The following is an 18,484-nucleotide window of genomic DNA, read 5'->3' as shown; positions in this document are numbered from 1 at the left end:
GTTTGGCCATGGCACACAGGTCTTCACTAAGCCTATGCCACCTTGGTACCAAGACCTTTCAGCATTTGACAGTCCTTCTACAAAAGCAAGTGGTAAACCCTACTTTGCCCATCGTTTACAACATTAAAAAACAAAGTTAAGATGAAACTCTGTAGCTGGTTTCAACTCTAGAGCAAGGAAATGATTGAAACATAGACTTCACGTTTCATGGCAAGGAGAGGATTTATTACTACTGGGACACAAGAGGTAGCTGCTGCCTTCCCAAATGCCCAAATCTCCCACCTGGCAATGAGCCCTGGGGGGAATCCAGACACCTCAGCACTCCCTATATATCCACTCAAAGAACCACAGCACAATTTATTCCAAAGCCATTTGCAGCTCTGTTTATGTGTTTAATACCAACTACATTGCCTCAGCCCAATGCTCTTTCTTGACAGCTCTGCCGTTTAGCAAGCACTAAACCTGATGGTGCGTGAGACATAACAGGGTTTTATTCACACCCCTGGCCAAGAGCTGGCTCAGCAGAGCTGACAGCCACAAGTGTTTTAGGCAATATTTATGTCATACCTACCTTAAAAAAAAAAAGACACCTTTCAGAATCAAGCATATGGGATCCATCACCAAAAATGGTCCATTTAGGAGCAGAACATCTCCTAAGCATCAGGCAACACTGAAACACAGCAATATTTTTAGGGTATCCAGCAAAAGACATTAATGGCTGAGCGGAGATGTGTAGAAGGAGGAGGCAAAGTCCAGCTTCTTGACCAAACATCGGGACAATCCCATGAACCAGCAACACTCAAACAAGAGTTTTCTTCTCCCACAGATTCCCCTTTTGGGACTCCACAAGCCTTTGTAAGCAATTATCTTCTGGAGTCTAATAAAACACCACCACAGGAACAAATAAATCAGGTTGAGGTCCAGATCTGATGCCAGAGACTGAATGGTTGAAGGGGAGATGGTACACGCATAATATGATTTAAGCTGAGCTTACTGCCTCCTCCTACCATCACTTATTTTTTCACCCTCCTAGATCTTACTCCAGGCTCCATCATGGTTGTATTTCACTTTAACTTGAAGCGGAAAACCTCTTCTAAGGTGTATGAATGGGCTCAGAGATCCAGTCAGCAACGAGCCAAGTAAAAAGAGGACTTGAAGTCACTGCAGCCACCTTCCTTCAATGCAAAAGGCTGGTTTGTGTTGTCTGACCGCGGTATCTAAACAAGAGAAATTTCACAAGAGGCACTGCCTGAAGCATGAAGTGTTTGAGCTATAATAAGTACCAATAGATGCCCTTTCTCCCCAGCTTCCCAACATTTTGAGTCAATTCAGATATAATGGTCAGCATGTCAATTCTGGTAGAAATCAGATGGCTTTGCTATGTGAGGTACTGGAATTAGATAGCCCCGGGAACTCGCATTTCCACTTATTTTAACTCTGGCTTTTTTGGACTAGGCTGCTATGACAAAGCTGAGTTGGAAACATCGGCTGCTGTGTTAAATCCCATTAGCTGATTACACAGCTGAGCAGCAGCTTTTGCTGAAAAAGTGACCCCGAGCGCCCGATTTGGGAGCCAGACGGTCACGCTGACCTTGTGTGGAACAGCACGGAACGGCAACAGGCTTTCTTTTCCCCACTTTCCTCAAAAGCCATCTCAGACTATCTGCAGCATGGCCAGGGCTGATGTTCCTCAGACTAAGCCTGGCTCAGCCAGACAAAACCCTAGAGCGTGGCTTTGCAGAGCACAGGCTTATACGGTAAGTATCACTCTTGCCAAGTCCCACCTCCCTCCCCATCCTCCATCTCCTACCATACCACTGTTTGGTTCAAACCAACCTTCTTCACATCCCTCCGGAGAACACATCAGTTCAATAGAAAAGGAAATAAAGTTGTTCTAAAACTGGGATAAAAATAAAGCCTTCAAGAGCAGGACAGCCTAACATGCACAGCAACAACCAAGACTGATTTGTCCCATGTTCACAGCAAAAGGGACACGCACTCAAGAGGATGGTAACCTAGGAGGACCCTCCTGCCATGGCCAACAGCAGATGAACCTCAGGTTTGCCTCTTGCCCATGACTTTCTGTACATTTGTGGCATTGTTGGCAGCAATCATGACATAAAATGAAACCAAACAACAGGGAAGCAAACAAGGAAAGTACCTTCTTCGCACCATGGCTCCACTTCCTAGTAGGTGCAGCTAAAGAAACAGGTTCCCTTTCCAGATCGTTGACTTATTCTTGGCTGCCCGGTTTCAACCTCCATGCTCCATCCCTCCTGGGGAAGGGGCTTTTGCAGAGGCTAGAGATAAATATTTTCATTTTCTCATGCCAAAAGGGAAAAGAAAATTTCTAAGCAGTTTTTCTGATCACATCATTCTCCTGTAAAGCAGGTATCGCCATGAATCCTTCTTGAGCATTTTAGCACAAGAAAATAAACTATTGTTGTTTTAAGAGAGATGATAGAATCATTCTGGTTGGAAAAGACCACCAAGATGATCCAGTTCAACCATTAACCCAACACTGGCACTAAACCAAGTCCCTAAGAACCTCATCTACACATCTTTCAAACCCCTCCAGGGGTGGTGACTCCACCTCTGCCCTGGGCAGCCTGTTCCAATGCCTGACAACCCTTTATGATAAGAAATATTTCCTAATATCCAATCTAAAGATGTGGCCACATACCCGCCAGAGAAAGCTCCAAGCTGCAGATCATAAGAGGATGGAGATGCCTCTACAAGCATGGAGTCAGCTGCCCAGATTTGAGGAGGACAAGACATGCCCACACTCACACTGCAGCAGCCTCCCCACTCACCTCAATGCGTTCAGGCAACACATGGGAGCTCCTGGGAATCACACATTTCCAAGGTGGGAGCCAAGTGATTCCTGGTCCAGGTCTATACCATCCTACCCTTTATCAGCTTCAGCCCATGTTTTTGCCATCCTTGTAGAACTCAGTGCCTTGGAAGATCATCAAGCCAACTGTCCTCCCTGTTCAATAGCTGCACAAAAGCACCAGGAGCTCTTGCTCTAAGCAAAGAGCAGCCTGGCAAGATGCAAGAAGGTAGATCCCTCAGTTTAATTTAGTCCACGCTGAGATCAGCTACCACATTCATTAAGCATCAACCATCTCATTACACGCACAAACATACAGCGCAGTAACCATCCAGCTACGTTTAAGACACATTCTCGACCAGCTTGCAAGTCCCATTCCCCAAATTATCCACCTCCTCTAAATAAACACATTTGAGAGGGACTTACAGAGCAGCACCACTTCCAGGGCGACTCCTCGTTGGATGTTTCTGTACTGCTAAAGGACCCGAAACACCCACATTTCTCAAGCCTCGCTGATCATTAGAGTTTTAATAGCACTGATAAGCTCTCGGCTGGAACAGCTCTTGCGCACAGTGAGTTTTGTCTGCCACAGAGCACGTTTGTGACAGAGTCTTTCTTATCGCCACTGCAAATATCAGCAGAGATAAAGAGAAGCACGTCATGCCCAGGAAAGGAAGGTGCAGGAATACAAGGGGACACGTTGGCTTTTGACTCTTGTTTGCCCAAGTTCATGACCTCAGGAGTTCCCTTGCTCCTCACCCCATGTCCCCTCAAAAGCTCTGCAGCCCCCAGCAAGGACAACCCTACGTCCAGCCTATATATTGCTCAAGGAGAAGAGCAGAGCAGACTCCAGACCTTAAGCCAGGTCTGTCCCTCCAGGGAACATGAGCTGACCTACACATTTCAAAGATAGAGCAAAAAATCCACTATTTTCCCTGAGCTGGGGGGAAGAAGCCAAGAGAGTATAAGTGATGGTCTCATGGGTCCAATACAGTGCTCAGTACAACCCGACTGTTACCCCAGAAGCTTGGGTTTAAGGACTCAGGATAGAAGGGTTTTAACACTATAAAATGAAACTTTTAGAAACATAGAGGAACCCTCCCCTAGTCTAAGCTTGTTCTGCTCTTAGAAGAGGATCTTTAACTCTTCACTGCAGGACATCTCTAGGAAAGTCTGAACATCAGGTTACAGCTCCTCAGTAAATTCACAGGCGTCATTCCTGCCAACTAATCACATTCCCAGTGTAAACAGCAGCGCTGAGCTCACCAAGGAGATAAAAACCACGAGGGATTTTCAGCCTGGCAGGAACCTTTGCCTTCAGGTCACAGGCTCAAATCCAGCCTTGCGATTAACCCAGCCAGCCTCCCACCCCCAACCACAAGGGCCCATCCACCAGCTCCAGGTGACACTGGGACAGGCCACCAGCATCATTAAGGCTTCCCAGTATGTCGGTATGTAGCCAAGCATGGTTTGAGATCAGCGTGGACCGCAGTTTTCCCAGCCTGGCAGATGGAGAGCAGCAGGCAAGCTGCTTGCAACACCTCCACAGAGGTGACCCCAAACAAAACGCATTTCCAAACTGCAGTGATTCCTAGTAGAGCCAGAGTTGCATTACAAACCCAGTGCAGCAGCAGTGTAACAGGTTTTGAAGGCTGGAATCCCAAAACTGAATGAATCAACCTTGCATTCACGTGGAGACATGAAATTCTGCCACATGTCCCATGCCTTAAAGCAACCACTTAACAGCTTCTTTGTGGTCATCTTCACTATCCAGAGAGAGATACCAGTCAGTATCACCCCACAAGCAAGTAGAATCATAGAATGATAGAATGTCCTGAGCGGGAGGGGACCCACAAGGATCAGAGTCCAACTCCTGTCCCTGCACAGGACACCCCACAGTTCACATCATGTATCTGAGGACATGGTCCAGTCTCTTCTTGAACACTGTCAGACTTAGGGTTGTGCCACCTCCCTGGGGAGCTTGTCCCCAAATGCCACAGGGGCCAGGAGGCATGGTGGCTTCACAGGACTCCAAGTTAGAGCAAGGACAGCATTGCACCCCCGTTGCCCATGCTGGCGGCACTGCCCACCTTGTCCCTAACACCCTCACCCTCCAACAGGGAGAGGAATTTTCCAGACTACATTGAGCTAATGGAGCCGCGTTACTAGATACAGCAATCCCGCTTCCGACAACACTTCCAGTTTGCTTTAAAGACTTTTCTCTTAAATGAAGCAGCAGAAAAAGGCTGGTAGATGCTAAACCCCAGTTATCCAATCCAAGGTGCTCTGGGCACACTACTTATTTTTTTAAAAGGCTCCCAAGTCACACATGTTGGCCTGATTGATAACATCTAGGAAGCTGAGCAGGTTCCTGTCTCCACCACAACTCCTGTGAGAGCAAAAGAGACCCCACACTCCTCAGAGGGAGTTGTCGGGAATGGTTTGCACCGAAGGCAGGAAGACCCTCTTGCACTGAAAGACTCCCTTTCAGTTCCAGAGGTCTAGCAAACCACAGGGCCATTTTTGAACTCCTCCTGCCCCCATGCAAGCTTAGGACCAAAGCCAAAACCACAGCACATCATAGAATCAAGGGATAGTTTGGGTTCAAGGGACCTTCAAAGCTCCCCCAGTGCCCCCTCTGCCATGAGCAGGGACATCTTCACCAGCTCAGGTTGCTCAGAGCCCCGTCCAGCCTGGCCTGGGATGTCTCCAGGGATGGTTCATCCACCACCTCTCTGGACAACCTGGGACAGTGTTTAATCACCAGCACTATAGAAAACTTCTCCCTCATGTTTGGCCTGAATCTGTCCTCTTACTGTTTAAAACCATCACCCCTTGTCCTATCACAACAGGCCCTGCTCTAAAGTCCATCCCCATCTTTCTTCTTGGCCCCTTTTAAGTCAGGAAAGGTTGCACTAAGGTCTCCCCAAAGCTTCTGTTCTCCAGCTGAACACCCCAACTCTCTCAGCCTGTCCTCCCAGCAGAGCTGTTCCAGCCTCGCATCATTTCTGGGGCTCCTCTGGCCCCTCTCCAGCAGACCCACATTCCAGGGCTCCTACTTGCCCGGGTACAAACACAAGGCAGGACATTTCCTCAGATGCCAGCCTTCAGCTCCTGCCTGTGTTTTCAGTGGTTCCGTTGCTATAATCCCACAGGCAGTTTTGTTTTCCTCCGCAAAGCCAAGCTGTATAAGGAGAACCCGCACAGTTTGTGTTTCGGGAACACGCGTCTACGCGGCAGCGTGACCTTGCGAGGCACAAAAGCTTCCCTGGCAGCCTAAGAGACATAGAGCACGCTGACTCCCATCACATTAACGTTTTAACATATACAGCTGTCTTACCCACAAGTACACTGCATTCCTTTAACATACAGCTCTTCAAGGGCAGAAGCCAAATTCAAAAAATTAAAATAATTTTAAAAAACCCACCCCACACATCCTTACGCAAAGGAGACAGATTAGGAAACACTTGTGATAAGGGAAAGTATCTCCAACCAAGCTGTCAGCCTCGCACTTTAAATTAGGCTTTTAATGAGGACTGCAAGCACTCTGCTTTGCGGTGATTAACTCGGAGCTAAAGACGAGTTTAGCTGCTTGGTTTTTAACGCTGATTCTGCCTCCAGGTTTCAGGCAGGAGCAGAAACAGAAGACGACAAGCGCAACCGCGAGAACCTTGCGGGTTGTCAGACACCAGCGACTTTCGAAGCTAATGCCAAAGCCCAAGCAGAGGGATAACCCGCTCCTAAAATAAGAGCCGCTCACCACTATGCATTTCTGTATATTTCAAGAGCATCAAATGCAACATCGCAAGTGGTTTGGGAGCTCATAGGACCCAGCTTGTGAGCATATGGAAAAACAAGGCAGTAATACATATATATATATATATTTTTGGCGTGTATTTTGATACTTGTGTAATAGCTGGAAAACAAGACTTACAAGCTCAGTGTACTAAGTGCAGAGCAATTGCTTATGATAAAAATAATTTGCACATGAGCGGGAGTGCATCTAAAAATAAAGGTTTTGAGAAGCCATAGGTTTCACCACACCTCTTGGCTTGACAAATTCCAGGGCTCCCAACAAGCCCAAAACCATCCACCGATGACAAGCAATTATTATTGTGCAGGTCTCTAAGCTTCGACAGCCAGTTCATGGCCACGGATGGAAAAACATCACGACACAAAAAGCTTGATAGAAACGGAGCAAATCACACGGCTGGATTTCCGCCTGGACACCCAGACCGGGACACAAACCCTCCCTGTTTGCTGGATTTCAAACCTCAAAAGGTTTGACTGACAGTTTAAAGTCTCATCGATGAGGTACATGAATAATTAGCAGGCAGATTGACACCAAAATTCCCACAATACCTGCAAGCATAATCACTGCTGTACCAGGCAACTGCCTACAAAACATCACCTACTTGACAGCCTCAAAAAACTTCTTTATGGGGCTTCTTCATGCAAAAAAAGAGTTGTGTAAGGAAGGTTTTGAATATGCACTTCATATTTTCTCCAAAAAGCCTTTTTTGTCTCCATGAAAGGCCAAAGGGTTGGGTGACTCCTTCCTACATCAACAGCTCAGACACACGGGAAATATTTTAATCCAAATTGTCTCTCGAAACAAAAATACAAGCATACATGCACCAAAATCCACCCAAATATCAGAGTGACATCACTGCTGTGGTAAATCCCTCTAAACAAGTCTAAGTCCCATCTCGGAGACCAGGTTTGGGCACCAGGAGCATCTCCAGTTGATGTGACCTGGGAAGGACCCATTTGTCCCTTGGCAGCATGATGGAAGAGCACCAGGCACAGCAAGGGGACCTGAGGTATGACCCTGAATATATCCCCGTTTTACCATCCTCCTCCAAGGTTTTGCTCCGGAAAGAGCTCTGCAGTCAGTATGATGGGCTTCAGATAGGGTCACACACAAAAGACACCTTGGAAGGGCCAAGTTTGCCCCTTGACACCAGGTTTCCACCCTAGTGACAAGGTTCTAAGAAATTTAAGAGGACAGCAAGACGTGGCCTTAAATCCTCACCAAGCTCTTAAGTGACCCGCTCCAGGATCAGATCTACTTCCCAACAACCTCATGGAGCACTTGGTGTGTCAACCCACAACCTTCAGGCACCAAGCTCCAACCACAAGTCACAGGGTTAGTGGTCACACCTCCAAGTCTGAAAATTTAATACATTTTCTTCTTTTTGCCACAATTCTGCGGTAGGGAACTGAACCACTGACTTGATTTTAGACTCCGGCAACTTGATTTTCGATTGGGTGGATGTCAACTCAAGAGCTTCATCAATAAGTGGCCCATCAGAACGTTTGGACATTGAAGTGTACAGCCTGTCCATTACATCTTTTTAAATGCTGCACCCAAAATACCTATTAAAGGAAACTCCGAGTCTTCGCTTGTGCTATTTAAGTCGGATACAAGATGCTTTCCCCGAGCAACCTGTGCAAATGTGAGCCTGAAACACGGTGCAGCTAAAAAAAGCGGATGACCAGAATATTTCTGCATTGTGCATCTAACCTCAGGCTGGGGGAGGGAGAAGTTTCATTTCAGCTTACTCAAGGGGGAAAAGGGAAGCAAAATGCAGGGACCAGACATTCATCAAGAGATCATACAAGTTACAGAGGAGTTTTAAGGGAAACGGCAGGATTTCAAAAAGAGAAATTAAAATTAAAGATTAAAGGCAAGCTTGTTTTAGAGGGAAAAGCACAAGATAAAAACCTGCTTTAGCACCATGCCACACGGCAAATCTGAAAGTGAAACAGATCCTTTTGAGCATTCCCAGACAAAAAGAGAATAACCTTACAGCTCATCAACTCCAAAACCCTCTGGGATCCAGCAGCCCAAGCACCAGATAAAGCCTCACAGAAAACCCATCTCGTGAGCAGCCGGTGACACAGTGCTTAGAGAGCAGGAGGATTCAACTCTGTTATGACTAAGAAATTACGTTAAAAGCAGTACGACCTATTTCCAAGGAAGGGATTAACCACCACTTGGGGAATGACCTATTAGAGAGCAGTGTAGGGGAAAGGGACCTGGGGGTCCTGGGGACAGCAGGGTGAGCATGAGCCAGCACTGGGCCCTTGTGGCCAGGAAGGCCAATGGTACCTGGGGTGGGTTAGAAGGGGGTGGTCAGTAGGTCAGAGAGGTTCTCCTGCCCCTCTGCTCTGCCCTGGGGAGACCACCCCTGGAATATTGTGTCCAGTTGTGGCCCCTCAGCTCCAGAAGGACAGGGAACTGCTGCAGAGAGTCCAGCGCAGCCACCAAGATGCTGAAGGGAGTGGAGCATCTCCCGTGTGAGGAAAGGCTGAGGGAGCTGGGGCTCTGGAGCTGGAGAAGAGGAGACTGAGGGGTGACCTCATTCATGTTTTCAGATATAGAAAGGGGGAGTGTCAGGAGGATGGAGCCAGGCTCTTCTCGGTGACAACCAATGATAGGACAAGGGGTAATGGGTACAAACTGGAACACAGGAGGTTCCACTTAAATTTGAGAAGAAACTTCTTCTCAGTGAGGGTGGCAGAGCCTGGCCCAGGCTGCCCAGGGAGGTTGTGGAGTCTCCTTCTCTGCAGACATTCAAACCCGCCTGGACACCTTCCTGTGGAACCTCAGCTGGGTGTTCCTGCTCCATGGGGGGATTGCACTGGATGAGCTTTCCAGGGCCCTTCCAATCCCTAAGATTCTGGGATTTTGTGACCAGCGCAACTCCGCACAGATGCGATGGAGCTGGTGCTCCGATTTGTGCATCACCCCAGGGCAAGGTGCTATTTATCTCCATTCTATCCCCACCCCACCCTTGAACCAGGGGAAAATAAAAAATAACAGCCCACTGCAGCAATACCACCACAAAAAATACCAGTGCAAAAGAAATACTCACAAAAGAACCATTTTTCATAAAGCTGATCCTTCCCAAGGACCAGCCAGGCAAAAGAGACAGAGCTCAATGACAAAGTGTAATGGATTCAGCCTGTGAAAACACGCGGTGCATCGAGATAGGCGTGAGCATGGAAAAATCCCCAATTGCCACCCAAGAAGGTCCTTGTTTGAGTACCCTCCGAGGGAACACACTGTACCTTGAAACCACTCCTTGGCAGAAACCTTATGCAAATATTTAAATGCATATTAAAAAAAATAAGGCTTTTTTTTCAGGTTATTGAGCAACGATGGGCCATTTAACCAAATATTCAGGCAGTTGTCCTGGCAGTGTCTATGGGTATTTTTGGAGGAAGTGGGGAGAACATGGTGGTTTGCTAAAGAGGAAAACGCAGCAAAGCCAAACACCAAAGTCAAGACGTGCATTAAAGTAGCTGTATCTAATCACTGTTTATAGAGGGGCTGGCGAGCAACAGCAACTGCTATAAACAGGCTTTTAAATCCCTTTTCCCAGCATCGTGCTTAGAATATTCCTGCAGAGGTCTGTTAAACACCGTCAGCGTCCTCAGGGTCAGGGAGAGGAGCTGGGAAGTGAATATCTCACCTGGGAAGGAAGGAATGAGGTGCCTGGGTCCCACATGGGATGTTGCATCCCTGCAAGACCCTTGGGTGGGCAAAGGTTTTCATCTCCATGATATTTTAGCATGGTTGAGGAAAGCACTCTTTGGTGTGACACTGCCCTCTCCTGAGCAGAAGGAACCACTCAGCTTCACACCAGTGATTTTTGGGGAGAAAACACCTACTATTGACTGTAAAAGGAGAAACCAAGAGATGTCACTCACCCCACAACAGCTCCAGTTGGCACCAGCAAAGCCCAAAGCAGCTACAGCCTCCTCACACCAACAGCGCTTCTTATTTTCCTGGATAAGAACAAACCACCAAAACCACCTCCTCCCCACCGCTGGCTCTCCTTGAAGCTTAATTACCAGCTGCAGCCTAACGAAGCCTCTTTATGGCCACAACCAAGTGGCTGCCAGGTGGACCCACTCACACCATCTCAATACCAGCAAGAAGGCGCGAAGCATCTCATTGAAGGGCTTTGAACAGAAGCACGATGCATCTTCTCAAGAAAAAGGAATTTCAGACAGCATCGTAGCCTCCAGGGAAAGCATGTTCTGCACTCCATGTTTTAGGAAAGCTGCTCTCAGGAAGAACCCTAAATGCCCATCCACGTCCAACCCAAACACCCTTCATATTGATAACCACATCCTCACGCACGAGCTGGTAAGTATTTCAAAGGTGCAACCATACCCTTTTCTCTTCACCCTCAGAAAGGCTCACAAAGCAAGTTAAAGGACAATATTCCCTCCAGGTGTGGCTGTTAAAAGGGGACCCAGATTTAACTTCCACCACCTGTGAGTATCAAAGTGCCTCTAAGATAACAAGAGGGTGAATGAACCAGCTGGTACCAGCACTTTGACCTCAACCTACACCACTATCTGCAGCTCTGAGTTATTATAACCCACACATTAAATAAAAGAAACAACAAAACCTTAAATTTTGGCACTGAGCAGTGCGAAACACTTTGGCAATTTTAATGCAGCTACTCGAGATCAAATATGCGTGGCAGCTTATAGATAAAAGTGCAATAAATAGTCCCTGACCCTTGCAGCTGGCTCAGTATCTCATTATCATCTTCCTGGTTCATAAACGCAATTTGTTGCCTTGCAAAAACTAAACCCTTTATCATTAATCCCGAGCCAGCAGTTTCTGAAGCTCCAACCCCACGCCAAATAGATTGATCGAAGCGGGGCTCATTTTCTTTGCGCTGTTCGTCGTCGACACACAAGACAAACATCAGTCATGCTTCGCCTTCAAGTACAGAATTCATCGCAGGGAAGAGAGTAGCGTGCAGAACAGGGTTATTTAATAGAAAAAGTACAGCTTGACAGAGACACCCACTCTAAAATTAACTCTGCCTCAAAGCAGAGCTGATATTCACTGCTGAAGAAGCGCCTTCTAAATCACGGAGAAATATCCCACAGCTAAATATTGCTGGGATATCAGCTTTAAGTCCTGATGGAGGAAAACACGTTGAAATAGCAGGCTTTAAGGATTCAGGATGCATCACTGCTCAGGTGGATAAAGGCTGTATAATGCACTAATGGACCACTTTTCCATTGCAGTCTGGTGACTGGTTAACATCAAGACACGCCAGACAAAATGCAAGGCAGGAAATCCATTTACTTCAGCTTTTCCCCCACCCCACCTGCCAAGTGCAAGCTGGCAATTTAGAAGAAGGAAAGAAGGTAGAAGGCATTTATCCTGCATCACTGTGCGAGCCAAACCCAAAGAAAAGCTCTTTAAGAATAAGCACCGGTCTAACTTTTGCTCGCTAATAAGCAACAGCCTAAATTTCCTGGCAGCTGGGAGCAGCCCGAGGAGAACTCAGCATCCGAACAGCCTGGTTGGGTTTAACATTCTCCACGCACGGCGTAACTTTTTAATGGGATAAAACCTGTGCGAGCTTACTGAGCAAGCACTCATTTTCCTTCACACAGGGACAAAGAGCCAGCAAAGAGAAGCATAATTCAGTTCTTCATTTCACTTGCAGTATGGTCATGACTATTCCGATCATCTATCCGTAATCCCTTTCCAGCCCCAAAAATAACCCGTAAGCCAACGCGATTACAAGTAATAATAGTGGTTGTACAGACCCACCCCTGAAAACCCGGAGCGTGGCGAGTTTGACAAAGCCAGCTTTTTTCTGGCTGAAGAATCCCCGTTTCCATCTCGCCGGGGTGAAATTTCACAGCTCCAACATCAGGGATTGCTACAACAGACCTTTTCCAGGGGAAAGCTCACATTTCCACTGCGACTCCTCAACGCCCAGTTTTCTGGGCGGTGAACACACAGGACTTGGGAAAGAGCTTCTATAAAACAGCAATGAGATGTATTTTTTTCTTCCTCCCTTTCCTGAATTACTCCTTTTTCAGAGCAATCCCTTTGCCAAGCAGCAAGACATAAATAACACCATCTACATACACCCTCTTTTCTCAGTATTGGCAAGAAATTTGGGGTCCTTAACACAGGGTTTTGCTCCAGGGGGGAATGTCCCCAACAGCCATCCAGGGCATCCCTATAGCATCCTCGGAGGGTGCTGGACGGGCACAGGGTGCTCATTGCAAGCGGCAATAAATCCCTCTTGGGATTTCGCTGCCTCAGGATTTTATGACACCGGACAGCCCCGGTGTAAAGCCCTGGGGCCGCGGGACACTGCGGATGCCATTATTTGGAGAGCGGCGGATAAAAATGAAGCGTTACCTGTAAAACAAGTAGGGCCTAAAGGGGAAAAAAGAGAAAATAAACAGAAAAGGGTGGCTGGATGCTGGATCCACACCCTGGCAACTGGGGAAGTTGGCGGGGTGTCCTGGAGACCCAAGAGGTACCCCTAGAGTTCTCTCTGGGTGGGTGTCCCCCATGGTAGCGCCCCCCTCACATCCCAACTTTGTTTGGGATGCTCCCGGCCAGGTATGCAAGCAAGGCAGGGGGGAGGGTGTATATTGTTTTAGGGGGCACAGAGGGCAAGGGAACACCTTTTGGGGAAGGGAACACCTTTTGGGGAAGGAAACACCTTTTGGAGAAGAAAACACCTTTTGGAGAAGAAAACACCTTTTTGGACAACAGTGCACCTTTTGGGGGTCAAACCCCATATCTGTCACATAGCCAACACCCCCTCAGCTCAGCATCGCCCCCCCACCCAGGGGAACCCTGCGCTCCCTTCACTGGGAATGCAGTGGGGGGGATGCAAAAGCCACCCATTCCGCCCAGTCCAACCAGTCCAACCCTTTACCTGCTGTCTCCGGGAAGCTCCTCCAGGTCGCCAAGCCCCGAGGAGGGGGGACCCCCTGCCCCGCCGAGCGATGCTTCCCCCGGCAGCGGCCCCGTCCCCCGGCGGAGGGTGGGATGGGGGCAGCCAAAAGGGAGGGAGAGAGGGAGGTGACAGCGCCGTGTCCCTGTCCCCGATGCGGCTCCGCTCGGCTCCGCCGCCCGCTCCCGGGAGCGGGGCGGGGATGGGGCGGGCGGCTCCGCCCCGGGCAGCGGCAGCAGCGGCGGGAGGAGGAGGAGGAGGAGGAAGAAGAGGAGGAGGAGGAGGAGAAGGAGGATGCACCCAAAGACTTGCGGCTTCGCTTTGGGGGTGTCCCCGAGGGGGTGCGAGCAAACTTCTCCGCAGTGGGGTGCCCCAAGGAATAGAATCATAGAATGGAATCATAAAATCATTCCAGTTGGAAGAGACACCCCAGGATCACGGACTCCAACCATAATCCAACTCTAGCACTAACCTGTGTCCCTAAGAACCTCGTCTAAACGCCTTTTAAACCCCTCCAGGGAAGGTGACCCCATCTGGGCAGCCTGTTCCAATGCCTGACAACCCTTTCTGGGAAGAATCTTTTCCTAATATCCAATCTAAACCTCCCCTGGTGCAACTTGAGGCCGTTTCCTCTCATCCTATCACTTGCTGCTTGGGAGAAGAGACCAACACCCTCCATGCTCCCAGCTCCTTTCAGGCAGTTCAGAGATCAGAAGGTCTCCCCTCAGCTCCTGTTCTCCAGCTGAACCCCCCAGGTCCCTCAGCCTCACCCATCACATTTGTGCTCCAGGCTCCTCACCAGCTTTGTCATCCTCCTCTACGCTCTCTCTAGTACATCAAAGGTGTAGGTTTGGAGGATCCCCTGCCAAGGAAAGGGTTTGGGGAACCCCTGGCAAGGGAAAAGCCTTGTACCCCCTCCTCAAACCTCAACCCTGGGAATGTGATGGGGTGCTTGGCACTATACCATGGGATTTGGAAATTCTGAGCCCTCAAAAGGGCAGCAAACACTCGGCTTCATCACACATCACAGAAGGGTTTGGGTTGGAAGGGACCTTCCCAGCTCCCCCAGTGCCACCCTTGCCATGAGCAGGGACATCTTCACCAGCTCAGGTTGCTCAGAGCCCCGTTCAGCCTGGCCTGGGATGTCTCCAGGGATGGTTCATCCACCACCTCTCTGGCCAACCTGGGCCAGGCTCTCACCATCCTCAGCAGAAACAATTTTTCCCTCATGTGTGGCTCGAGACATATCTCACATCTTCATCACACATCACATCCACCTTCTTCCTCTGAACCAGGATGCCTAAAATCTTCCATCCTGGGGAGAAACATTTAGAAATATATACACACACACACGGGTATAGCTAAAATAAAAAGCTAACCTGGAAAACCTCCCCAAGTTAGGGCAAAACAGATGCCAGGCTCATCTTTACTGACATAGACAAAGCCGATAGCTCACTAGTGACTGTCTCTCTTTTCCTAAGAGGTGTAGAAATAACCCAAGAAACTGCACCCACCAGCAGGGAAACTTCACCTGGGGAAGAAGACTAGAGGTGAAAAATCAGAATATAAAGTCTGACCCAAAGTGATAAACCCTAGCAAAAGAAACACAGGATTGCATTACACTCAGCGTCACGGGCATTTCAAAATCAGAAGTCTCTTGGAGCTGCGATTATCTTAAATCCTGATGAAAATACATCCTGTGGGAGGATTTTATTCGCCGCCCGGTTGCTGGTCTGTTGAAGAGGTTTAGGATGTGTTTTCCTGCATGGGTGTACAGGGGGGTACGGGACAGACACGGACGTTGTGAGGCACATAAAAAACTCATGATTGTAGGTCCTTGCGACTTTGCCAGACTTTAAACAGGAGGGATGAAATTCTACGTCCTTGGGTGCCTGCCTAGGGATGGTCTCCTTTTAATTTCAGCAGAAATAGTTCAGCCATTAGTAAGATCAAGGCAAAAATATTTTCTTCTGGCACCGGGAGAAAATATTCTTCTAACTCATCAGGTTCCAGAAACAACGCAGCTGCTCCTGACACCAACTTGCTGTTTAACAGCCATTTGCTGAGTAAAATGCCTCCGAAAAGAATCGGAGTTTGCACATTTTCAGGATATTTCTCCGACTTGGCCAGTTGAATCCAACACAGGCTCCCAACAGGGATACAGGGCTGGGGAAGCTTTTCAAGCCACCTCCAAACAGATGTGAAGAGAAGAACGAAGAGCAGAAATGTTGTCTTTCCCTGCTGTTAGCAGCACTTTGGCTGCTAAAGGCCACGCAATGTCAAAGACAAAATCATGGAGCAGCCGACGGAAGGAAATTTCATATGAATGTTGAGGCAGCTTCTAGGAAAATACGTGCAATTTTGGCTTGGTAATGCTGTTTTCAGATTGAAAAGTTCCTTATGCCATGCTTAGAGCCTTGAATGCTTGAAGCTATTTTAAATATCTCCCTTCGGCACGGCTAGGATTTCTGCTTTGCTCATTCCTCGCTACATTCACTTCAAAATGACACACCTATAAAACCCTCATTAAAACCCTTTTTACTCCAGTGACACTCACAGCGTGCGATCACTTTTTAAGCTGCTCCATTAAGACCCGGCTCAGTGCCGACGCTTTAAACCAGGGACGAGTTTCAGGCGTAGGCAGATTTCACACCACATCCTGAAAGCGTTTCATTATACACTTACGGAAGGGGGAAAAAAATGGTCCAGAAGGGAAATTTTTGCTTTCTGGCAGAGAAATACAAGACTGGGGATCTGGTGGCGCAGAAGGGCATCGTGTACAAAGTCTTAGAAGAGATGGTGCTTTGGTATTTTGGGTGAAGAAGACGCTGCAGCTTTCTGAAGGATGGGGAGCAGAGGGAAGGGGGTGAAGAGTCCTTAACCACAGCATCACCCTCCTCCAAGAAAACTTGGGGTTTCACCCCTCTGTAGGTAGAGGAAAATTCTCTTTCCAGGCTCATGGGATGGAACGTTTTTCTGGAGAAATACTTGTGTGAACCCATCCAATGATCCAGCCAAGGCTCTTTTTTGGTCTCTTATTCCTCCCTGATACCAGAGCATTTTAGGATTTAGCTTTTTTTTGCATCTGCTGCTGTGCTCAGGGGTGGAAGGGTTTGGGAGAAGAGTCAGGGGATGGTGAAAGGACTCCAATGGGATGAAGTTCAACAAGGCTAAGGGCCGGGTCCTGCACTTTGGCCACAACAACCCCCTGCAGCGCTCCAGGCTGGCACAGAGTGGCTGGAGAGCAATCAGGCAGAAAGGGACCTGGGGGGACTGATGGACAGGAAGCTCAACAGGAGCCAACAGTGTGCCCAGATGGCCAAGAAGGCCAATGGTGTCCTGTCCTGTATCCAAACCAGCGTGGTCAGCAGGACAAGGGCAGTGATCCTTCCCCTGTACTCGGCACTGGGGAGGCCACACCTGGAGTATTGTGTTCAGTTCTGGGCCCCTCAGGTCAGGAAAGAGATTGAAGTGCTGGAGCGGGTCCAGAGAAGAGCAACAAGACTGGGGAAGGGACTTGAACACAAGACCTATGGGGAGAGGCTGAGGGAGCTGGGCTTGTTCAGTCTGGAGCAGAGGAGGCTTAGAGGTGAGCTCAGCACTCTCTAGAACGACCTGAAGGGCAGTTCTAGCCAGGGGGGATTGGGCTCTTCTCCCAGGCAGTCAGCAATAGGACAAGGGGGCATGGGCTTCAACTCTGCCAGGGGAAATTGAGGCTGGAGATGAGAAAGCAATTCTGTGCAGAGAGAGTGGTCAGCATTGGAATGGCTGCCCAGGGAGGTGCTGGACTCACCGGCCCTGGAGGTTTTGAAGCTGAGATTGGCCATGGCACTTAGTGCCATGATCTGGTCAATGGACTGGAGTTGGACCAAGGCTTGGACTGGATGATCTCTGAGGGCTTTTCCAACCCAGTCGATTCTGTGATTCTGTGATAGCAGATTCCTTCTTTCTAGGGAAGAAAAAGCAATATCAGACTAATTTGCAATAAAACTGATGCCACATCTGCACAGAGGACACCGAGCAAGGCTTGGAGGTCTCCAATCCTATCTCCATTTTGTAAAAGAAGAAAATGAAGCACGAAAATTAAAAAAAAAAAAAAAAAAAAAGCAAGATCTAATTTATCTAGAAGATGTCTGGCAGGAAGCAAGCCAAATGTGTCTGTCTGTCTGTCTGTCTGTGCATGGTGGGAGGTAAATCCCCGTCATGGCTGCCCCGTCGCATCCCACCATCCTGGGCGTGGGGAAGGAAGGGTGGTAAGGGACACGCTATTGTTTTGCCCGTGCAAATATTCAGGGAATTCAGGGCAAACAGGAGGGAGATCTGCGCTTTCCTGTGTTTGTGCTGTGAATATTTTCATTAAGGTGCTTTTTCCTAACTCTTTCTCCCAGGCCTTTGTGCTTTGATAAATCTAAGGAGGGTGTTGATTGCAAGCGTCCCCTTAGGTACAATTATTTTACCGTAATAACATTTACAGGGAGAACTTGCAGAGCTATTTTTCTATCACATCCTCTGCATTTCAACCTCTCCTTCACCCTTCTTTTTCTTTTATTTCTCATCGATTTGCCTCAACAAGCCCAGACAAGGTATCCATCCCCACAGCAGGAGCGGTGGTGGCTTTGTGAGTCCCGGAGAGATCATTGAGGGTGAAAATGTCGATGTTTGATGTTACCCGGCAACTAGAGACGATGGTATCGTCTGTCCGCTAAGTCAGGAAATACTTTGTTTGCAGAATAGCTGTGTTTGCCTGCTCCGTGGTAGGTTAACCAACAGCCCCGGAGATAAGATGAATGTACTTAAACAGGAGGAAAGTCACTGGTGTGGATCATCACTGTAGGTAAATCAGGTCCTAGATGCTCTCAGTCTTCTCTAATCACCGCACTGTCTTGTAGTTGAGGGAGAAATT

At 48.3% G+C, this 18,484-nt stretch overlaps 1 protein-coding gene across 3 annotated transcripts in view; it reads right to left on the bottom strand.

The window, feature by feature from the left end:
- The window catches only part of GDPD5 (glycerophosphodiester phosphodiesterase domain containing 5), a 194,579-nt gene extending 180,797 nt beyond the window's left edge, over window positions 1-13,782 (bottom strand). For all 3 annotated transcript variants that reach the window (XM_071814418.1, XM_065833682.2, XM_071814488.1), the window contains exon 1: window positions 13,564-13,782. The gene's annotated coding sequence lies outside the window, so the exon portion shown is untranslated. The remainder of the gene's footprint in view (window positions 1-13,563) is intronic.
- Window positions 13,783-18,484: the final 4,702 nt, after the last annotated feature.

The sequence above is a fragment of the Patagioenas fasciata genome, chromosome 1, assembly GCF_037038585.1.
Source record: "Patagioenas fasciata isolate bPatFas1 chromosome 1, bPatFas1.hap1, whole genome shotgun sequence".
In the NCBI taxonomy this organism is placed as follows: domain Eukaryota; kingdom Metazoa; phylum Chordata; class Aves; order Columbiformes; family Columbidae; genus Patagioenas; species Patagioenas fasciata.
Note: the sequence above shows the minus strand (reverse complement) of the source record. Positions and strands in the feature narration are given on the sequence as shown.